The sequence below is a fragment of the Amia ocellicauda genome, unplaced genomic scaffold, assembly GCF_036373705.1.
Source record: "Amia ocellicauda isolate fAmiCal2 unplaced genomic scaffold, fAmiCal2.hap1 HAP1_SCAFFOLD_140, whole genome shotgun sequence".
Taxonomy (NCBI): domain Eukaryota; kingdom Metazoa; phylum Chordata; class Actinopteri; order Amiiformes; family Amiidae; genus Amia; species Amia ocellicauda.
This window is the reverse complement of record NW_027102703.1, coordinates 23,129-47,067: the sequence shown is the minus strand read 5'-3', so window position 1 is coordinate 47,067 and position 23,939 is coordinate 23,129. Positions and strand designations below refer to the sequence as shown.

Here is a 23,939-nt window from a genome sequence, read left to right as displayed (position 1 = left end):
GGTGTAGAAGGCACAATAGCTTTGTGATTGTCTGATGGTGGCACAAGACGAGCAGCAGCTGTTTGAACAAGCCATTGAACATCACCTTGTTGGGGTAAGTGTAAGTCTTGTCATAGCTCAGGGCGTTCTTCCTTTGAAAGAGTTTCCAAAGTGTCCTGATGTGCCCTTGAGCAATGCAAAATAGGTCAGTGAAAATAGAAACCTTTATCTCACAGGCTGGCCCACGGGAAACCCCTGTGCGCGTTTTACCAGCCGGCTTCGATGGGAGCCATTTGAAACACCAGGACGGGTCGGTTTCCGTAGTGTAGTGGCTATCACGTTCGCCTCACACGCGAAAGGTCCCTGGTTCGAAACCGGGCGAAAACAACCCGCGGTGCATGCGTGCCAGTGCCGTGTTACCCGTCGCCATCTCTCTGCCCCAAGGCCGGCCGTCGTTTTCTCTTCCTCGGAGTGGCAAGAAATCCTGACCTTGAGAACAAACGATCGCAGAAGGGTAGCTTTGCGAGGCACCGGAACTGACACTTTTAAAATCGATACATGTTGTTGCGTTACAATACGACCGTAGCAGGATCGGCGACATTGCTGTTACTCTTATGTAGTTGAAGGCGCAGTATAGCTCTGATAGTCTGGTGGTGACGGAAGACCACCAGCCGTTTGAACAAGCCATTCAGCATCACCTTGTAGGGCTAAACGCAGGCACTGTCAGAGCGCAGGTCGTCCTGCCTTTGAAAGAGTTTCCGAAGTGTCCCGAAATCCGTGCACTCAGAGCGTTCGTCCATCGACAGGTTGAAATTGTAAACGCTGGTGTAGCCACTTTTAATTAAAATCTGATGATGATGATGTTGTTGTTGTTATTCTTGTTGTCGTCGTAGTCGCCGTCATTATTAATGTTAAAGTAAAGCAGTAGTTAGATTTGTTGCTACCGTAAGGTGTAGAAGGCACAATAGCTCTGATAGTCTGGTGGTGAAGGAAGACCACCAGACGTTTGAACAAGCCATTCAGCATCACCTTGTTGGGTTAAGTGCAGGCACTGTCAGAGCGCAGGGCGTCCTGCCTTTAAAAGAGTTTCCGAAGTGTCCTGATGTGCCCTTTAGCAATGCCAAACAGGTCAGTGAAAATGGCATCCTTTCGCCGCACTTCAGACGCCATCTCACAGCCTAGCCGACCTGAAACACCTGAGCCCGTTTTACCAGCAGGCTTTAACGGTAACCATTTGAAGCAAGAGGCAGCGGTGTCAGTTTCCGTAGTGTAGCGGTTATCACGTTCGCCTAACGCGCGAAAGGTCCCCGGTTCGAAACCGGGCGGAAACAGCCTACTGTGGGCTGGCCCTTTTCGTCATTCTTGCCCTCGTGGTTCCCCGGAGGCGGTGGGTGTCTTTTCTTCATTGGAGTGCCCGCAATCGATGCACTCAGAGCGTCCGTCCGTCGACAGGTTGAAATTGTAAACGCTGGTGTAGCCACTTTTAATTAAAATCTGATGATGATGATGATGATGATTTTGTTGTTGTTGTTCTTGTTGTTGTTGTTCTTGTTGTCATCGTGGTCGCCGTCATTATTATTGTTAAAGTAAAGCAGTAGTTAGATTTGTTGCTACCGTAAGGTGTAGAAGACAACAGTTGGTATGGCGTGTGATATCAAAACATTCAGAATACGTTTAACCTATATAATTTATAAGCTTTGTAAAATAAACCCAAATATATCTTTTGCGGGGATAAACGCTGTTCTGAGTAGTTTGTGACTTGTTTAATACCAAACATAGCATCGCTATAAAAAAAAAAAAAAAATCACTGTAAAAGCGCTAGTTATTTTTGATCTTTATAGTTATTTTCTAGGCTCAGGTTGTTTTTTAGTGCTTATAAAGGCCTGAAATATTCTTAGTGGTTGTTGACTATAGGTCTTGATGTTTAAAAATGTTTTTTTGAGAGACCAAAAGGTTCTAATAAAAGTTTAGAGTAGAGAGGAGAGAGATCGTCTCCATCTTGGTTTCTATTTGAAATTTGATGCAGTGTCATTTTATTGGTTGGTTTTGATATGTTAATTGGTAACAGGGCGGCACAAAGGCCAGACCAGAACAATGCCTTACAAGCAGATCCGGCATGTGGCCATCAGTATAAGTATGAAGGTCTGGTCTTCAGCTCGACAGACTCATACTGACCTTTCGATTTAAGACTAAAGATCAACAATGTCCGGAAACAACATCAGCGATTCGATTTAAACGAGTTTTTAGGCAAGTCTTCAGATTCTTTTCATTGACTCAGAGCGTGTTGTGTGCATGTATTGTAAATAAGGCTATAACATCTGTTTTAAGTTCTGTAAAATAATTTTTCAGCCAGTCAACAGGAGTTAATTCCCAACGCTGAGGAGATCATCTGGAACAACGACGGTAAGATTTTTGTGTTTGCGCTCATGGGTTCTTATGCATGGGTGTGTGTGGTTTGAAGCGGCTCATTAGAGTTATGAAAACGTTTTAATATATATTAATGCCGGTCTCTTTAATTACACAGAAACTATCGAAAGGCCTGTGATTAATGTCTCCAAGGATCGACCAAGAGAAGTGGTTGTCCCTAGACAGGCTGTCTGCCGACCGGGTAAGAACTAAACCCCTGTTTGTTTGTATAACGTTTCTGTAAGATGTTTGAGTCCAGTTTTGTTAATTTTAAAAAATTATCCTGTCTAACAGTATTAAGAAACGTGGTTCGAGACAACGAAAGGCCTTCCACATCGAGGGCTTGTTTCGTTTTACCTTCGAGAACCGTAACCTTTCAAGAATCTGAAAGGCCGTCAGCCCCGGTATCTGATAGCTGTGAGTATATATCTGCAGCCTGTAAGAGGTTAAAGCTTTTTATAAAGCGGTGTGGTTAAAGGTTAAACATGTCTCTTACCTTCACAGTGGTGCAAAAAGCTAAACCAGCCGAAAAACATAAGAAACGATTATTCTGTGGAGGTAAGTAAGATCTTTCAAACTTTAATGTTTTTAAAAGGGCTTTGTTTGCCCGTTGAGGGCTAATATTTAAGCGATGGGTGACCGTTTCCTGTAGGGCGGGGGGTTCTGGGAAAGATCTTTAGAAGTCCGGACAGGTCTAGGCTTGTTTCTGGGGAACGTGTTTAGAAATGACCGATTGCCGTACCGTCTGGTTAGGAAGTAAAGCCGTCCGAAAGGGTTTAGTAAGTTGTTTGGCTTATCTCCCGCTATTATACTTCTGTTTTAAAGTGGTTGTAGGAAAAGGCTTGAAGGTGTTCATTGTATTTAATATTTAAACAGATCGTGAAAACGTTTGTGAAACAGGAAGTCCCGGGATCAGGAAGCGTTTACACTTGGAAGGTTCGTTTAAAAATGAAATGTTGTTGTGTGTGTGTGTGTTTTATTAACAATATTACAGTATTTAAAGAACATTTAAGAAACAGTTTATTTACAGCGGCTTCTCTGTTTTAAATTTATTATCAAGTCCTAATAAATATATTGTCTGTAAATAATAAGGCGTTGTAGTGAATGTCTAAGGCTATTTTCAAAGGTCTAAAAAAGCTAAAGGTTTTGAATGTCCTGGACATGTTGTTTTAAGTTTGATTTCTGTCGCCGTTTAAAGATGTAAATGTAATGTATATTTTTATTCTTCCCAAGACTCTTGGGATAGTCATTCTGTGAATGAGCTATTGAGGACAATTACCCCGTCTAAGTGGGATCAAACATCTTTCCCGGTGAGATCACCGAGAGGATCCCCCACGATGGTCTTGGAGACCCCCCAACATCTACTCAGGCCACAGCCTTCTGGGGGTAATTCAACACCCCAGATTCAGCCCGCCGCATTGTCGGGCCGAACAAATACAGGCATCCAACAACCTCAGGGGTCGCCGTCAGTCAGGGCTGACACACCACCCAACGACGGCCTAGTTTCAACATCGTCCCCCCAGACCCGTTTCTTGGCTACCGAAACGCGAAACAGTAACCCCGCGCTTGGCCAGGGTGTCACCGCAAAGGCCTTCTTGGTCTCCGTCCATGAGTATACACTCGCTCCCTGCCTCCTTCGACCGAGATTTACCGGAGCGACCATCCTTTGAAGCTGAGCCAGGCCACCAGCCCCCGGAGCTACTTCCTGAAGGTCGGCATGAGTTGCTACATACTTTGTTACAAAATCAAAGACTTGTGTTAGTGGGGCAAAACCTGGTGATAGAGAGCCAAAACACCCTTATTAATACCCTTACTAACGAATTGTACCGTATTTAATGTTTTAATAGACACAAAACGCCTTACTATTGTGGGTTGTTGGAAAAATAAAAAATAAATTAAAAAATGTCCTGACTTGGTAAAAGAACTCACAAACTAAAGGATTATGAACAAGCTAGGGCCCCAAAAAGACCTTCCCGAGAGAACATCCCCGGCCCTGTTGTGAACTCCTCTGATGTCCCAATGAACCTGGAACTATTACAAATGATAAATGATTTAAATAACCCCCAATTACCACCGATAGAATGTGAATTAACAGACTTACCTGTGAACCCCGACCTGTTACAGATGGTCAATGATCTAAATAACCACCTCCCACCGGTAGCGCTTATAGAGGTTCACCCCCTAGTTCACCCCGATTTGTTTGAAATGGTGGAGTCTTTGGAGGAGCTACCCCGACCAAATTCTGCCCCTATTATAAATGATTTGAAACAATTAGAACACAGGATGGCGGCAGAAGCAGCCATCACTATAGAGGAGGGTCTTGACATTAACCGGTTGGATATCTTTGAAGGACTTTTACAGGCTTTAAATGAGCCTCCTCAAAAAGGGGGTTTTGTAGATGTCAGCAGTGGGGGTGTTCGGAATGTGGAGGGTTCTGAGACTGATAAGGCTGTGGAGGACATGCTCTGTGAGAATGTAGGGGGTGAAGGCTTTGTTCAAAATGATGATGTGTCCAAGAGTACCAGTGATCCCGTGATTATAGATAGACCGGCCTATAACAATTTTGAAATGATTCAGTGTTTTAATTTTGCAGAACTTTTAAATTGTGACAATTATGCAGAAATATTTGTCAACATACACGAGGCTTTGCAGAAAATGCTTGAACAGGTTGCTGAAAGGGTCAGACCTCGAGATGTTGTACAGTTAGAACTCAGAGGGGATGATTTGTTTAGCATCTGTAATGCTGAGTGGAGATAATTTAGATGTCTGGCTAAAATCGAAGCGTTATTGCAAAGTAACGCAGCCATCTTAGCTGATGAAAGTCTGTCTCTGGTAATGAATGTGGTTCGTAACCCTGAGGGTGGGGCGCTTAGAAGACTGTCGAAATGCTTGTAGAACGACATAATTAGGACCAAGCTCAGGCAATTAGTGGTGAGTTCCAGTGGGGACAATAAGCTCTGTTTTGCTTACAGTTTAATAAAACTACTCACCCCCGACATCCCTGAACCCCAAGCTCTGCAAGAGGCTTTAACGCTTCATCAGAGGGCTGGCTTAAACTCTCAACAGAGGGTTGCCTTTTCAGACATCACCAAGTTGCAGGAACATAACTGTAAACCCCGCCAAGAGACAAATGTCCAAACTGATTTTAAACAGTCTGTGGGGTAAGTTTGGGGAAAGAAATTACCGTCTAAACACAACCTTGATTAAAACCCCTGAACAGTTTATAGAATTTATGTTTTCCAAACAACATGCAGTATCACACTTTCAATTCTTAAATGACCACGTGGCACAGGTCCAGTGGAGGGCCCCTAAAGATTTCCCCACCAAACAGGGGAACGTTAATGTTTTCATAGCGGTTTTTACCACGGCTTACGCCCGGCTTGAACTGTACAACTTAATGGATCAGTTGCAGGAACGCACACTCTATCATGATTCTGACTCTGTAATCTTTGTCACCAGGCCAGGGGATTGGGTCCCTCCCCTCGGGGACTACCTTGGGGAGTTAACGAGCGAACTAGATCCTCAGGACCACATAGTGGAGTTTGTTTCAGGGGGTCCTAAGACGCATACAGAACGGCTGCGGGTAAGACCTGTATGAAAGTTAAGGGTTTCACTCTGAACCATTGTAACAACAAGCTCATTAACATCAAGTCTCTGACGACCCTGGTAGAAAGTTTTGTAACCGAGAAAGACGCGCCTCCTCGTGAGATTATTACAGCCGGAAATCAGATCTATCGCAATAAAAAGGAGTACACGTTGGAAAATAGATCACTAAACAAACGGTTCAGGGTGGTGTACAATAAAGGAGTGTTGAAGACTGATTATACCACTCTGCCTTATGGATATTAGCGGTGGTTTTGATAACAGACTTCAACACCCTTTCTCCTGTATTATAGCTGGTCCCTCCAATTCGGGGAAGAGCTATCTTATAAGGAACATCATAGAAGATGTGGTCGCAACCGTGTCCCAAGCTCTTGACAACATAGTGTGGTGTTACTCTTGCTGGCAACCTCTCTACGATGATTTGGCTTCGAAAAAAAATAATCTGAAATTTGTGCAAGGTCTCCCCGCCTCGTTGTAAGACGATGACTTGTTCCCGCCCGGTCAAACTAACCTAGTGATCCTTGATGACCTGATGGAGCAGGCCGGTGACAACAGTGAAGTGGAAAAAGCTTTCACAAAGTACACTCATCATAGGAATTTAAGTATTCTTTATTTAGTTCAAAATCTATTTTTTCAAGGTAAAAAAAGCCGCACTATTAATTTAAATGCCAATTATATAATTCTTTTTAAAAACCCCAGAGATAAACTACAGGTCACCGTCTTGGCTCGTCAAATGTACCCTAACCAGACCAAGTTCTTTTTGGAGGCATTTGAGGATGCCACCAAAAAACCCTACGGGTACTTGATTGCGGACTTAAAAGCACAAACCCCAGAAGACTTTCGCCTCAGAACAGGTTTGTGCCCGCCCGATTGGCCGGCAGTGTATGTGCTAAAGAAAAGGAAATAAATAAGAATGTCTGTTCGGATTAAAAGAAATCTGCCACTTTTGCAAATGTTATTTGAGGGGAGCCTGCGCCATAGGAAAGCTGTGCTGGCAGGGGCCCCCTCGGATTTGATCGAGACCATGTGTGAAATAGCTTTTAACATCTTACACGGTAATATACCCCTAACCCCTTCTTAACATTCTAAACTCAAAAAACAAAAAGCGGTTATCAAGATCATCGCTAATAAGAAGTATTCTATTAAAAGAAAAAGAAAGAAGATTAATCAAACCAGGGGTTTTATAGGACCGCTGTTGAGCATAGCCGTGCCTTTCCTAACCAGTCTTCTAGCTTCCAGAGTGGGTTAATAATGGAATATGCTCAGAAAATGTTTTTGATCCCTCAGGAGCAGCTTGAGAAACTGAGAAAAAATGTTGTCGGGCAAGAGCCCATTAGACAAACGGCCGAAAACAACCTGGACTCTGAAATGAAAGCTATACAGGCCAGGGCCGATTTAAATCAGTATTCCAAAGCCCAGTTGTATACCAACACGTTACAGCGTTACCTCCGTCTGGTTAGACAGGGTGAAAAAGATCAAAACATTTTAACTTTAACCATGGCCTCTCAAGAAAATGGTTCTGGGGCTGATGCGGGGGGTACGGTTGATAAAGATGTTGCGGTGACCGAACCTGTTGAGAGTTCAGAGGGAGATGTTGTAACGGATGTTTTGAGAAACATGCCGGCCAGAAGCAGGAGACATGCAGAATATATCCTGCGCAAAATGGTTCAGAAACCGCGGGTAACGGCTTGGAATGAACAGGGTGAATTTGTTTTTAAAGGACAACTGATCAAAGGTTCACACATGTTTGATTTGTTGAAGAGTGTCAATAGCACTAATAAGGTACCCGAGAGTCGCCGACCTGTAGGCTGGAATGCTTTCCTACAGGCGATGGCCTGTCTGAACATGCCCCAATCCACAGTTCCTAACCAGGAAACGCGACAAAAAATCCATCTGTGTAAAGAGGTGTAGCCTGATCTGACTCCGATATCTCATTACTCTGACCGTGCTTAGCGACCATCCTCAGGATCTATCCATCGTTGGGAAGCTTATTAATCTCATGTTTTTATTTGTCTCCCCTGTAAATAATGACCCGACAAACAATTTTTTATTTATTTTTTTTTATTTTCAAATGTTGTACATTTATTTATAACATAACCCCTGCTTTGTATAAGAATTGTTTTGAATAAAAACAAAACTAATGATTCAAAGGCTGTTTTCATTATTTTTTCACCTTAACACGCATGACATCTTTTAAAATCCTCACAAGAACACCCCATCTGTATACATGACTGGCTAGGGTCGTAAGTCATTGTGTTATAAGGGGGGTCCACAGTGTACTGACAAACTCTGCCACTTTTTTATCATTTTGGCCTAAATCCTCACTGTACAAGGCCATAATATCGGGGTATGACCTTCCTTTAGATCTATGATATAAGAAAAACACACAGTGCTGACCACAAGTGAAGGTCTGAAGACTTTGTACTTGACGACCGCTGTAAATGGTTTCTTGACAGTTGTTGAGCAGAAAGTTATTGATCTTCCGAGGGAAAGGTCTGAAATCCGGGGGGTTTGCATAGGAATCAAAAAATTCACCACGGTGGTCCTCCCTTAGATAAATAGCCAGCCAATGTTCTCCGGGCATATTTTTAGGGTGTGTGTTGATTATGTACATTGCAGGTAAATTCTTGATCTTAAATTTAGGCAGCTGATCGCAGGCGTAGACTCCTTGAAACAGTTTCCGTGAGCCGGCCAGGGCATTCATGATGTGGTTGAGCTCTCTGGTGTTCATTTTAATAATAATCATACGGAACGTTTCTCCTCTGATTCACCTCAATAATGTTGTCAAACACAGCATACACGACCATATTTACAGTGTGTGGTAGAGGCTGCTTGAAACGCATCTCCAAACGCATATTGCCCGTCTTCATCAGTGAAATATGTTGTCCACACTCTTCGTCAGGGGTCAGGTTAAAACCATACAGGGTGTAACCGCTGCAGTATTCCCGGCGATCGATCAGCAGAGTTTGATCCTTGAGATGGCGACCCGTAGCCAGTACTAGACTGTAATATTCACGAACCGCATTGCCGTTTTCAAAGTCAGGTTGAAAAGGTCTGGATGGAACCTGCACACCATCGACGTACAATGCTATAAATTCCGCGTTATAATGTTTAAAGTTAAAGGTGTTCTTGTTGTAAACCCCGGTAAATGCATCATTATCCACGAGACCTATAATAACCTGTTTTGGGAGCTGTCCTAGAAACAGATTTTCCTGGTTCATCACCCGTGTCCCTGCGGGGATACTGTGGACTTTCATATAGACTCTTTCGATCGGGTACTTGGCGTTTGCCGTCACTAACGCCAGCGCGTGTCCTAGTTTAACCGCCGGGGAGACGGACACTTATTTCACAAACAGCGAGGCCGATAATATGGTCAGTTTATATTTTTCCGTATCAGGGGTCATCAGACAAAAAGCACTTTTACTACGGATCATTTTAATTTTAATGTCTACCCCGTTGAGCATGAGTTTTTCTTGGAAAAATATGTCTGCATGGATATGCCCCATTAGCTCAAAGGTCCTCCCTTCTGTTGAAGAGGCCGATCTTTTTTGCAAACCCTTATTGAGTCCCTCTGGATCCTTGTCGTCCATAGCTTCCGGGATGTCTTTGAAGAGAAGGCCGGGGCTGAACTGTTTGCTTAGGGTCTCCTCACTATAATTAAGGATACACTCCATCATGACTCTATAGGGGTAAGTATTGCTGCTTTGACTAATGAGCCGATCTCCCAGGGTCACATCCACCTGTGAAAACATGGTGGCCACCGGGTAATTGATTAATTGATGACCCCAGCGTTGGCCGTCTTCTCGATTGCATCGCCATCCTAATCAGTCACTTTACAGTTCATTAAAATAAATGTGTTATTCAAATCAATATAATCCTCGCCATTGCCAGCTATAAAAAACTCCAGAGGGGCCGTGTCTGAAATTGCAGAAAGAGGGGGAATCTCTACATATATGATCTTATCTATACTCGTTTGAGTGTATGGAACTGTAAACAGATCCAGTTCTGATTTGACGCATTCTTCCGATAGACTGTTGACAAAAGACATGTTTAAAAGATGTATCCTGAGGCTCTATTTTTCTTTCTTTGAGACTTTCTTTTTGCAGGTTTTTTCTTGTGCTGCTTCCTTCTCCGAGTGTTTCCACGATATGTTGGAGAATGAGAGATTCTTCGTTTTTTGTTAGCCACGGATCTTCGTCGCCCTGGTGGACACATGCTGTTTCTTCTTTTACCCCCCCTCCTCGCCATTACCATGAGACCCGAACCCTCCTGATGCTCATGGCTAGCTGCCCGGTTCATAACATTGGTGAACACGTCACTAACAATATTTTTAGCCGCTGATTTCAAGTGGGGTCTGGCTATAGCAAAGCCTCTCTTAAGCAGGGGTACGGCCATTCTAAAGAGACCATGAAAGAGTCCTCCTAGACCGGCGCCATACATTGTGGGGGCTCCTACAAAACCGGGCAAGCCGTTCCCGGCTTGCATCTTGTAATAATCCACATAGGCGCTAGGATCTACATAACCCCTCGAGGTAGCCATTTTAATAATGTACAAACTGTTTCAGGGGTCGAAAATGTAGTTTGACAATAACTTTACTGAAGCGGAAGGGTACGTTGATATTCTGATCCGATTTTACTTCGATCGTGATGTTGTCAAATTGGGTCTTTGAGACTGGTACGTAGTGTGGCTTGTCATAAGTAATTGTGACCATGTCATTGCTTTTACCTTTAATAAGTACATTTCTCAAAAGGGGGACATAACTATCCCCGACCCTCTGGTGGGTTATGATATCCGTATACACATAAAGAGTGTAAAAGCCGCCCCACCACTTCTGAGAACCTGCTCTCTGTGTCAGAATAGATCCCAAATATACGCCCCAGTTGGCCGCTGGTTTGAATGCTAATACCTGGTTTTGACACCTTGTACACTCTGTTTTTAATAGGGTTGTAATATAGCTTGATGTTGGGGGTGCCTTCTGAGAACTGTTTATGCATCTCATCTAATATTTTATCCACATTGTCATAATAACCTCCTTGTATCGTGAATGTCCATTGACTCTTTTTAACATCATCAAAAATGGCGAAGGTGGCATCCTTATCTTGTAAAACAGCCCAAGTGTAAGGATACTGTATTTCCGCCAACCCCACTTCCCACGACCCCCTTAGATCTATAGATTTTCCAAATTGTACCGTGTAACTGGATATTTCATTTTTAGGGTATATATCGAGAGAGGCGTTACTGGGTAGAGTCACGTAGAAGCCTCCTGATTCCATCTTGAGTATCGAAAGTAATGCCCACAACACACCCGCGGGCAAGTTGTTATAAGGATTGAATATCGCAAACCTGTTGTTCCGGGACCCAACTATTGAACTTTTCAGGCCATCCAAGCCATTTCATCAACACATATTTTTTCCGGTTCTGGGTTTTTTCAGCTAATATCTTTTCAACTCTGTATACACTGTCTTTACCCACAATAATTTTTTGTAACTCGGCTTCGTAAAACGTTCCTTCTATATCCTCCCCGTCATAGTCTTTTAACCGGTACACGGGTGGGTCTCTAGCCAACTGTTCGGTAACTGTAAAATATTCGTCAGAAAATGTTTCTTCATAACCTTTGGCAAAAGTACTCCTTAGCTTTGAAACGCGAACCACATCACCGATGTTGAACTTATAAGTAGTTTTTCCCTTCTTAATAAATGGTCCGTATAATTTTTTATAGACCTTAAAAGAATTACTTTGATCAACATCTTTAGGCTTCATTTTAATACTGGTGTGATACCCTTGGTTGTAAGCATCGATAAAATCCTGAACTTTATCAAAATACTTGAACGTGTTGACCGCTGTAAAATATCTCCACATTTTGGTCTTTATGGTGCGGTTAAACCTCTCCACTACCGATGCCCTAAGCTCATTACCGGTGGTGAAATGATGTATTTTGTGTCTCTTCAGTAGATTCTGAAATTCTCTGTTGAGAAACTCTTTTCCTTTATCAGTCTGCAGTTTTTTAGGACATCGACCCTGGGACAATATATCCTCAAAGGCCCTTGTCACCGCCCGACCTGTTTTATTATGTAGAATGCGAGCCCAGGCATATTTTGATAACACATCGATACACATCAACATCAATTTGTGACCATTGTTATGTTTTGATAAATTTGACATATCGACTAGATCCATTTGCCATTGTGAGTCTATGTCAGTTGCATATACGCGGTTTCTTTTAAAGTTAATCCTGAGAGGTTTATGTAAGGTATAGGCGTCTTGTTCCCGTAACCATTCTGAAACAACCACATCATTAACCTTCACTCCGGCCTCAGCGAGTCCTCTTTGAAAACCCTTCTTACCCGCCAAACCCCCAATCTTGGCTGGGTTGTAGTATAGTTCCTGCATTTGGGGAGCTTGCCGAGTCATTCTGTCAAATAACCACACAGACCCACACTATGCGCAAAGTTTTTATACAAGGTTTTTTATTCAACTTCAGGAGAGCAGATACCCCTTTTTAGACATTTGAGAAAAGTATAACATACACAACAATTTTTTCTACGGTCCAGACAAAAAGAAATCAGATGATTGGTTACTTGATCTATATCAACAAATATACCTGTTTCTTTATCTTGTAGGCACACACCTCAGTTACATATGTAAATAAAACAACAATATGACCTATTTTAAAAGTAAACAGAGGTGTATTAAACATGCTCAGTAAAAGGTCATACAGATGTTGATGAAATGGCCTAATATCATTCTTGGCCCCCTTGAGCGCTTCATCCCAGTGTTCGTACCCCCCGGTCTTTGTTACAGCAGCCATTAACTTTTCCAGGTTTGAAAGTTGATCCTCATCGATGGTTAAATCTGTAGAGAAAAGGCTCGCGTTGGCTACTTTTCTGTCAAGCACATGGTGTAATAGCGCTCTCAGGTTAGCTGCAGAGTGTTGATGACAGAACCAGTTGCAGAAGCAGTCCAGAACATTCCCCATGTTCAAAGTCCCTTAGTTCAGGTCAGAGTCTGAATCAGTGGCGTAGATGTCGAATTCTTCGTCGCTGCCCCCAGCTTTAACTTCTTTACGGAAGAAATAAGCTTTTAGCTTGCCAGCGGTTTTTCTACTCGGCTCATCCAGGTCATTGAGCAGCTGCCCAAGTTTCTCTATTATAAACGGCTCCTTTTTCAGCTCCAGCAAAATCTCATCTATGATTTTCTGGACTTGTCCCACAGTGACATGTATGTGGGAGTAAGAGAGCGCCTTGATTAGTGCCGGTTTCAGCCACGGTTTGTTCAGTCTTCTGTAAAACACATTGAAATAGAACAGGAAATAGTAACGGTCTGGTTCAAACAAACAACTGTGTCTCAACTGACTGGGGTGATTCACTTCACACCCCCGACAGACTTCTTTCAGAGCTCGGTCGATGAGAGCACTCAGAATATACACCAGGGTGCTTTTAACCACTCTGCTTACTTGGTCACATACCCCGGGCATAAATCCTGCGTCTTCATCACGCCCCCGGGACAGTCCGATGCTCATTGGGTCGCCTGGTGGTTTGTGGGGTGTTTCTCCATCCATTGGACTGACCCCCTCCTGAGACGCACAGACGGTAGACAGTTCGGCAAAATCGAGGCCCTCCATGAGCTCCAGAGGCTGGGGATCCCCGAGACTCATTTGGACATCCATCGCACCGCATGTTGTTTCGTCCTGAGGGACCGGGGTCTGAGGTCTTGGAGAGTAACCACAGTCAAAGGGTTCCAGAGTGTATACAAAATCTGGGGAATAGAACCAGGGGTGATCCCGGGTTTGAAGAGGCCTGTAGAGCCTGTCGACGTCCGCAGCTTTCGGGTAAGACATTCTCTTTAATTTTAAACCATGAATGAATTGTTGCACCTTTTATCCTATCTCTTCACTACGTCACGACACACCGCCCTCTTAGAAGAGAGTAGCCCCTGAGCCGTCAGACCCCCCTCCAAAACCCCACACGTCGTCTGTCGTAGTTCTGCAAGCTTTCCCATTCACACCTTTCAAAACCCTGAGTCGGAGACTCCATTTCGCATTCTCTTGGACCCTCTTGCAAGCCTTCTAGAGTCTTATCCACAAGCCCCAGATCTCTCCAGGCCATCACCTTCAACCAGTCCTCATAAGAGTATTCAATTACCGTCTCAAAAGGTTCCAACGTACCCTCCTTCTCTCCCAAAGCAAGAAGCTCCACTCCAACATAGCTGGGATCCCTTTTAAAGCGGTAACCCCGTCGAGCCCCCCAGAACAACACCCAGGAGCGTTCAATCTTCAAATTGGTGAGTACAGGAACCCTTGCCCGGGATTGTTTCTTGCGGGGTTTCATGTTGATGTCGCTGGACATGTTGAAGAAGCGGGATGTTTCAGAAGCTGAGAATTGAAGAGGTATTGCCTAAAAGAAGCGCGGGTTCTTAAATAGAGAGGAGAGTTTCGGGGCGTTGCCTTCAGAGGGGTGGGGGTATTTATGGGTGGCCTTGTTGTTCAGGGTTTTATGGGTGTACACTTTCTGACGGATATGACGTAGGAATAATTAAGGAAATAACTCTACCTAAAATCACGCCCCCCAATTATGACGTAGGAATATTAATAAGCTTAGGGCATACGTCATAACAAAATAGGCCGCGCCCAAAAAACCCTACTATCTACTCTTATGTAGTTGAAGGCGCAGTATAGCTCTCATAGTCTGGTGGTGACGGAAGACCACCAGCCGTTTGAACAAGCCATTCAGCATCACCTTGTTGGGTTAAGTGCAGGCACTGTCAGAGCGCAGGGCGTCCTGCCTTTGAAAGAGTTTCCGAAGTGTCCTGATGTGCCCTTTAGCAATGCCAAACAGGTCTGTGAAAATGGCATCATTTCGCGGCACTTCAGACGCCATCTCACAGTCTAGCCGACCTGAAACGCCTGAGCCCGTTTTACCAGCAGGCTCCTACGGTAACCGTTTGAAGCAAGAGGTGGCGTTGTCAGTTTCCGTAGTGTAGCGGTTATCACATTCGCCTAACGCGCGAAAGGTCCCCGGTTCGAAACCGGGTGGAAACAGCCTGCTTTGGGCCGGCCCTTTTCGTCCTGCTTGCCCTCGTGGTTCCCCGCAGGCGGTGGGTGGCTTTTCTTCATTGGAGTGCCCGAAATCGGTGCTCTCAGAGCATCCGTCCGTCGACAGGTTGAAATTGTAAACGCTGGTGTAGCCACTTTTAATTAAAATCTGATGATGATGATGATGATGTTGTTGTTGTTGTTGTTCTTGTTGTTCTTGTTGTCGTCGTAGTCGCCGTCATTATTATTGTTAAAGTAAAGCAGTAGTTAGATTTGTTGCTACCGTAAGGTGTAGAAGGCACAATAGCTCTGATAGTCTGGTGGTGAAGGAAGACCACCAGACGTTTGAACAAGCCATTCAGCATCACCTTGTTGGGCTAAGTGCAGGCACTGTCAGAGCGCAGGGCGTCCTGCCTTTGAAAGAGTTTCCAAAGTGTCCTGATGTGCCCTTTAGCAATGCAAAATAGGTCAGTGAAAATAGAAACCTTTATCTCACAGGCTGGCCCACGGGAAACGCCTGTGCGCGTTTTATCAGCCTGGTTCGATGGAAGCCATTCGAAACACCAGGACGAGTTGTTTTCCGTAGTGTAGTGGCTATCACGTTTGCCTCACACGCGAAAGGTCCCCGGTTCGAAACCGGGCGGAAACAACCCGCGGTGCACGCGTGCCAGTGCCATGTTACCCGTCGCCTTCTCTCTGCCCCAAGGCCGGCCGTCGTTTTCTCTTCCTCGGAGTGGCAAGAAATCCTGACCTTAAAAACAAACGATCGCAGAAGGGTAGCTTTGCGAGGCGCTGGAACTCACACTTTTAAAATCGATACATGTTGTAGCTGTTACAATACGACCGTAGCAGGATCAGCGACATTGCTGTTACTCTTATGTAGTCGAAGGCGCAGTATAGCTCTGATAGTCTGGTGGTGACGGAAGACCTCCAGCCGTTTGAACAAGCCATTCAGCATCACCTTGTTGGGCTAAGTGCAGGCACTGTCAGAGCGCAGGGCGACCTGCCTTTGATAGAGTTTCCTAAGTGTCCCGAAATCGGTGCACTCAGAGCGTCCGTCCGTCGACAGGTTGAAATTGTAAACGCTGGTGTAGCCACTTTTAATTAAAATATGATGATGATGATGATGATGATGTTGTTGTTCTTGTTCTTGTTCTTGTTGTTGTTGTTGTTCTTGTTTTTCTTGTTGTCGTCGTGGTCGCCGTCATTATTATTGTTAAAGTAAAGCAGTAGTTAGATTTGTAGCTACCGTAAGGTGTAGAAGGCACAATAGCTCTGTGATTGTCTGATGGTGGCACAAGACGAGCAGCAGCTGTTTGAACAAGCCATTGAGCATCACCTTGTTGGGGTAAGTGTAAGTCTTGTCATAGCTCAGGGCGTTCTTCCTTTGAAAGAGTTTCCAAAGTGTCCTGATGTGCCCTTGAGCAATGCAAAATAGGTCAGTGAAAATAGAAACCTTTATCTCACAGGCTGGCCCACGGGAAACCCCTGTGCGCGTTTTACCAGCCGGCTTCGATGGGAGCCATTTGAAACACCAGGACGGGTCGGTTTCCGTAGTGTAGTGGCTATCACGTGCGCCTCACACGCGAAAGGTCCCTGGTTCGAAACCGGGCGGAAACAACCCGCGGTGCACGCGTGCCAGTGCCGTGTTACCCGTCGCCATCTCTCTGCTCCAAGGCCGGCCGTCGTTTTCTCTTCCTCGGAGTGGCAAGAAATCCTGACCTTGAGAACAAACGATCGCAGAAGGGTAGCTTTGTGAGGCACTGGAACTGACACTTTTAAAATCGATACATGTTGTTGCTGTTACAATACGACCGTAGCAGGATCGGCGACATTGCTGTTACTCTTATCTAGTTGAAGGCGCAGTATAGCTCTGATAGTCTGGTGGTGACGGAAGACCACCAGCCGTTTGAACAAGCCATTCAGCATCACCTTGTTGGGCTAAACGCAGGCACTGTCAGAGCGCAGGTCGTCCTGCCTTTGAAAGAGTTTCCGAAGTGTCCCGAAATCGGTGCACTCAGAGCGTCCGTCCGTCGACAGGTTGAAATTGTAAACGCTGGTGTAGCCACTTTTAATTAAAATCTGATGATGATGATGTTTTTGTTGTTATTCTTGTTGTCGTCGTAGTCGCCGTCATTATTAATGTTAAAGTAAAGCAGTAGTTAGATTTGTTGCTACCGTAAGGTGTAGAAGGCACAATAGCTCTGATAGTCTGGTGGTGAAGGAAGACCACCAGACGTTTGAACAAGCCATTCAGCATCACCTTGTTGGGCTAAGTGCAGGCACTGTCAGAGCGCAGGGCGTCCTGCCTTTAAAAGAGTTTCCGAAGTGTCCTGATGTGCCCTTTAGCAATGCCAAACAGGTTAGTGAAAATGGCATCCTTTCGCCGCACTTCAGACGACATCTCACAGCCTAGCCGACCTGAAACACCTGAGCCCGTTTTACCAGCAGGCTTTAACGGTAACCATTTGAAGCAAGAGGCAGCGGTGTCAGTTTCCGTAGTGTAGCGGTTATCACGTTCGCCTAACGCGCGAAAGGTCCCCGGTTCGAAACCGGGCGGAAACAGCCTACTGTGGGCTGGCCCTTTTCGTCATGCTTGCCCTCGTGGTTCCCCGGAGGCGGTGGGTGTCTTTTCTTCATTGGAGTGCCCGCAATCGATGCACTCAGAGCGTCCGTCCGTCGACAGGTTGAAATTGTAAACGCTGGTGTAGCCACTTTTAATTAAAATCTGATGATGATGATGATGATGATGTTGTTGTTGTTGTTCTTGTTGTTGTTGTTCTTGTTGTCATCGTGGTCGCCGTCATTATTATTGTTAAAGTAAAGCAGTAGTTAGATTTGTTGCTACCGTAAGGTGTAGAAGACAACAGTTGGTATGGCGTGTGATATCAAAACATTCAGAATACTTTTAACCTATATAATTTATAAGCTTTGTAAAATAAACCCAAATATCTCTTTTGCGGGGATAAACGCTGTTCTGAGTAGTTTGTGACTTGTTTAATACCAAACAAAGCATCGCTATTAAAAAAAAAAAAAAATCACTGTAAAAGCGCTAGTTATTTTAGATCTTTATAGTTATTTTCTAGGCTCAGGTTGTTTTTTAGTGCTTATAAAGGCCTGAAATATTCTTAGTGGTTGTTGACTATAGGTCTTGATGCTTAAAAATGTTTTTTTGAGAGACCAAAAGGTTCTAATAAAAGTTTAGAGTAGAGAGGAGAGAGATCGTCTCCATCTTGGTTTCTATTTGAAATTTGATGCAGTGTCATTTTATTGGTTGGTTTTGATATGTTAATTGGTAACAGGGCGGCACAAAGGCCAGACCAGAACAATGCCTTACAAGCAGATCCGGCATGTGGCCATCAGTATAAGTATGAAGGTCTGGTCTTCAGCTCGACAGACTCATACTTACCTTTCGATTTAAGACTAAAGATCAACAATGTCCGGAAACAACATCAGCGATTCGATTTAAACGAGTTTTTAGGCAAGTCTTCAGATTATTTTCATTGACTCAGAGCGTGTTGTGTGCATGTATTGTAAATAAGGCTATAACATCTGTTTTAAGTTCTGTAAAATTATTTTTCAGCCAGTCAACAGGAGTTCATTTCCAACGCTGAGGAGATCATCTGGAACAACGACGGTAAGAATTTTGTGTTTGCGCTCATGGGTTCTTATGCATGGGTGTGTGTGGTTTTGAAGCGGCTCATTAGAGTTATGAAAACGTTTTAATATATATTAATGCCGGTCTCTTTAATTACACAGAAACTATCGAAAGGCCTGTGATTAATGTCTCCGAGGATCGACCAAGAGAAGTGGTTATCCCTAGACAGGCTGTCTGCCGACCGGGTAAGAACTAAACCCCTGTTTGTTTGTATAACGATTCTGTAAGATGTTTGAGTCCAGTTTTGTTAATTTAAAAAAATTATCCTGTCTAACAGTATTAAGAAATGTGGTTCGAGACAACGAAAGGCCTTCCACATCGAGGGCTTGTTTCGTTTTACCTTCGAGAACCGCAACCTTTCAAGAATCTGAAAGGCCGTCAGCCCCGGTATCTGATAGCTGTGAGTATATATCTGCAGCCTGTTAGAGGTTAAAGCTTTTTATAAAGCGGTGTGGTTAAAGGTTAAACATGTCTCTTACCTTCACAGCGGTGCAAAAAGCTAAACCAGCCGAAAAACATAAGAAACGATTATTCTGTGGAGGTAAGTAAGATCTTTCAAACTTTAATGTTTTTAAAAGGGCTTTGTTTGCCCGTTGAGGGCTAATATTTAAGCGATGGGTGACCGTTTCCTGTAGGGCGGGGGGTTCTGGGAAAGATCTTTAGAAGTCCGGACAGGTCTAGGCTTGTTTCTGGGGAACGTGTTTAGAAATGACCGATTGCCGTACCGTCTGGTTAGGAAGTAAAGCCGTCCGAAAGGGTTTAGTAAGTTGTTTGGCTTATCTCCCGCTATTATACTTCTGTTTTAAAGTGGTTGTAGGAAAAGGCTTGAAGGTGTTCATTGTATTTAATATTTAAACAGATCGTGAAAACGTTTGTGAAACAGGAAGTCCCGGGATCAGGAAGCGTTTACACTTGGAAGGTTCGTTTAAAAATGAAATGTTGTTGTGTGTGTGTGTGTTTTATTAACAATATTACAGTTTTTAAAGAAACATTTAAGAAACAGTTTATTTACAGCGGCTTCTCTGTTTTACATTTATTATCAAGTCCTAATAAATATATTGTCTGTAAATAATAAGGCGTTGTAGTGAATGTCTAAGGCTATTTTCAAAGGTCTAAAAAAGCTAAAGGTTTTGAATGTCCTGGACATGTTGTTTTAAGTTTGATTTCTGTCGCCGTTTAAAGATGTAAATGTAATGTATATTTTTATTCTTCCCAAGACTCTTGGGATAGTCATTCTGTGAATGAGCTATTGATGACAATTACCCCGTCTAAGTGGGATCAAACATCTTTCCCGGTGAGATCACCGAGAGGATCCCCCACGGTGGTCTTGGAGACCCCCCAACATCTACTCAGGCCACAGCCTTCTGGGGGTAATTCAACACCCCAGATTCAGCCCGCCGCATTGTCGGGCGGAACAAATACAGGCATCCAACAACCTCAGGGGTCGCCGTCAGTCAGGGCTGACACACCACCCAACGACGGCCTGGTTCCTGGTTCCGTCCCCCCAGACCCGTTTCTTGGCTACAGAAACGCGGAACAGTACCCCGCGCTTGGCCAGGGTGTCACCGCAAAGGCCTTCTTGGTCTCCGTCCATGAGTATACACTCGCTCCTTGCCTCCTTCGACCGAGATTTACCGGAGCGACCATCCTTTGAAGCTGAGCCAGGCCACCAGCCCCCGGAGCTTCTTCCTGAAGGTCGGCATGAGTTGCTACATACTTTGTTACAAAATCAAAGACTTGTGTTAGTGGGGCAAAACCTGGTGATAGAGAGCCAAAACACCCTTATTAATACCCTTACTAACGAATTGTACCGTATTTAATGTTTTAATAGACACAAAACGCCTTACTATTGTGGGTTGTTGGAAAAATAAAAAATAAATTAAAAAATGTCCTGACTTGGTAAAAGAACTCACAAACTAAAGGATTATGAACAAGCTAGGGCCCCAAAAAGACCTTCCCGAGAGAACATCCCCGGCCCTGTTGTGAACTCCTCTGATGTCCCAATGAACCTGGAACTATTACAAATGATAAATGATTTAAATAACCCCCAATTACCACCGATAGAATGTGAATTAACAGAATTACCGGTGAACCCCGACCTGTTACAGATGGTCAATGATCTAAATAACCACCTCCCACCGGTAGCGCTTATAGAGGTTCACCCCCTAGTTCACCCCGATTTGTTTGAAATGGTGGAGGCTTTGGAGGAGCTACCCCGACCAAATTCTGCCCCTATTATAAATGATTTGAAACAATTAGAACACAGGATGGCGGCAGAAGCAGCCATCACTATAGAGGAGGGTCTTGACATTAACCGGTTGGATATCTTTGAAGGACTTTTACAGGCTTTAAATGAGCCTCCTCAAAAAGGGGGTTTTGTAGATGTCAGCAGTGGGGGTGTTTGGAATTTGGAGGGTTCTGAGACTGATAAGGCTGTGGAGGACATGCTCTGTGAGAATGTAGGGGGTGAAGGCTTTGTTCAAAATGATGATGTGTCCAAGAGTACCAGTGATCCCGTGATTATAGATAGACCGGCCTATAACAATTTTGAAATGATTCAGCGTTTTAATTTTGCAGAACTTTTAAATTGTGACAATTATGCAGAAATATTTGTCAACATATACGAGGCCTTGCAGAAAATGCTTGAACAGGTTGCTGAAAGGGTCAGACCTCGAGATGTTGTACAGTTAGAACTCAGAGGGGATGATTTGTTTAGCAACCTATCTGTAATGCTGAGTGGAGATAATTTAGACATCTGGCTAAAATCGAAGCGTTATTGCAAAGTAACGCAGCCATCATAGCTGATGAAAGTCTGTCTCTGGTAATGAATGTGGTTCGTAACCCTGAGGGTGGGGTGCTTAGAAGACTGTCGAAATGCTTGAAGAACGACATAATTAGGACCAAGCTCAGGCAATTAGTGGTGAGTTCCAGTGGGGACAATAAGCTCTGTTTTGCTTACAGTTTAATAAAATTACTCACCCCCGACATGCCTGAACCCCAAGCTCTGCAAGAGGCTTTAATGCTTCATCAGAGGGCCGGCTTAAACTCTCAACAGATGGTTGCCTTTTCAGACATCACCAAGTTTGAGGAGTTGTTGTCTTTAAAAATTGTTGTGTGGTACCGTTGTGAGGTAAAGGAAGTATTTGTGAAATTTCAGACACATCCTGAAACCCATACACAGACACTGTTTCTCTTCCTAAGTGATAGTCATTACTTTGGAATAAAGAGTTTGACGGCTTTTTTGGGTTGTTCGTATGTTTGTCATTGTTGTTATAAGGCCTTCAATGATAAGCTTAAGCACCGCTGTGACGGTTACTGTAACGTCTGATTCAATCCCCAATGTTGTAAGGGTTTGGCCCCTACCATCCGATGAAAAGATTGCTTAAGGATTTGTCTCTCTGCGTTCTGTTTTTCCGAGCATAAGGTACAGAGGGCCGCTGCTGAGGGGGTTAAAAAACTGAGTTATTGTGATCAAACTAAATATTGCCCGCAGTGTTGCCTCCAGTACCGTTTTCATGAGGTTAAACCACACAAATGTCTGGAGCCGAGATGCAGGATCTGTAATGCTGATTTAACCCCGGGGTCCGAACACCAGTGCTTTATTCAGCCGGTTAAAAAGGAGCCGCCGCACAACCGGTATGTCTTTTTTGCTTTTGAATGCCGGCAAGAAAACGGGGTCCACGTTGCTAATTATATACACTGTATTGACATGTTGGATCGTGAGTGGTCAGCTAGCGGTGAGAGTTGTGTCAGGGAAATCATTACGCGGTATCGCGGTCCAAAATACCTCAATTACACATTTATTGCCCACAATGCTAAGGGTTATGATTCTTACATTTTGATGAAGTATCTGGTGGAAAATGGGGTGACCCCAAAAATAATAGCTCAGGGTAGCAAGATCATGTGTTTCACCGACGAAGCTTTCAACTAACGTTACATAGACTCGTTAAATTTCCTCCCCATTAAATTGAGCGCTTTGCCTAAGGCTCTGGGTTTTGAGGCTCAGAAGAAAGGTTGGTTCTGCCATTTTTTTAATACTAAGGACACTCAAAATTATCGAGGGTCCTACCCGCCCGCCTCTTATTATGGGGTTGATACTATGATGTCTCATGAGAGGGACGAATTCTTTAAATGGTACAATACCGAGAAGAGATGGCCGCTTATTGTAAAAATGATGTGGTGATCCTTAAAGAAGCCTGTGTGCGTTTCTGCGCCGAGGTTATCAACACATCAGGTCTCGACCCTTTGCAAAGTGTGACCATAGCGTCTCTCTGCATGAAAATGTATCGGTCCAATTTCTTGCAGAAAAACACTATAGTGGTCACCACTTCTGACAACTATCGTGCTAGACAAAAGAACTTTTCGACTGTCTCCATACAGTGGCTGGAATACCTGAGTGCCCGGGATAACATCTTCATCAGACATGCTTTAAATCAAGGGAAAGTCAAAATGGGGCCTTACTACTTAGACGGTTTTAGCGACGTGTCCGGGCGGCGTACCGCTTATGAGTTTGCTGGTTGTATTTACCATGGCTGTCCTCAGTGCTTCGACCCAAACACCTTTAACCCCGTAACACAAAAACTCTGCGGTGATATGTACTATGATTTCCAGGAACGAATTGAAACTTTAAAAAACACCTATGGTTTGAACGTGCTGGTGATTTGGGAACACGAGTGGACGACCCTGAAGCAACAGGATGCGGGGGTACAACGGTTTATGGAAACCTTGGACTTTCCTGAACGTCTAGAGCCCCGGGATGCGTTATTTGGGGGTCGTACCAACGCCCTCTGTTTACATTATGAGGTAAAGGAGGGTGAGAGAGTAGATTACTATGATTTCACCAGTCTGTACCCTTATGTCAACAAGACCAAAATGTACCCGGTGGGGCGTCCAACCATTGTTTATCGTGACTTTCTCAAAATCGGACATTTCTTTGGTTTGATCAAAGTCACCATGTACCCTCCTCGTGAGCTGTTCTTACCCGTGTTGCCTTACAGGTGTTCGGGAAAATTGATGTTCCCTCTGTGTAGAACGTGTGTGGAAACTGAAAATCAAACTACCTCTTGTCTGCACAGTGATGAAGAGAGAGCGCTGACGGGTGTCTGGTGTAGCATTGAGCTTGACAAGGCGGTGGAGAAAGGTTACAGAGTCGGTAAGGTGTATGAGGTTTGGCATTTTTCTGAAAAACCTGATACTCTTTTTGCTGATTACATTATGACCCATCTGAAAGGGAAACAGGAGGCATCGGGCTATCCCTCATGG

General features: G+C 44.1%; 5 non-coding genes across 5 annotated transcripts; all 5 read left to right on the top strand.

The window, feature by feature from the left end:
- Nucleotides 1–293: 293 nt before the first annotated feature.
- On the top strand, nucleotides 294–366 carry trnav-cac (transfer RNA valine (anticodon CAC)). Its single transcript has one exon. It is a non-coding gene; the product is annotated as a tRNA-Val (tRNA).
- Nucleotides 367–1,237: 871 nt separating this feature from the next.
- trnav-aac (transfer RNA valine (anticodon AAC)) lies at nucleotides 1,238–1,310 on the top strand. Its single transcript has one exon. It is a non-coding gene; the product is annotated as a tRNA-Val (tRNA).
- A 13,642-nt stretch (nucleotides 1,311–14,952) lies between these two features.
- Nucleotides 14,953–15,025, top strand: trnav-aac (transfer RNA valine (anticodon AAC)). Its single transcript has one exon. It is a non-coding gene; the product is annotated as a tRNA-Val (tRNA).
- Nucleotides 15,026–16,566: 1,541 nt separating this feature from the next.
- On the top strand, nucleotides 16,567–16,639 carry trnav-cac (transfer RNA valine (anticodon CAC)). Its single transcript has one exon. It is a non-coding gene; the product is annotated as a tRNA-Val (tRNA).
- An 872-nt stretch (nucleotides 16,640–17,511) lies between these two features.
- trnav-aac (transfer RNA valine (anticodon AAC)) lies at nucleotides 17,512–17,584 on the top strand. The gene has a single exon. It is a non-coding gene; the product is annotated as a tRNA-Val (tRNA).
- Nucleotides 17,585–23,939: the final 6,355 nt, after the last annotated feature.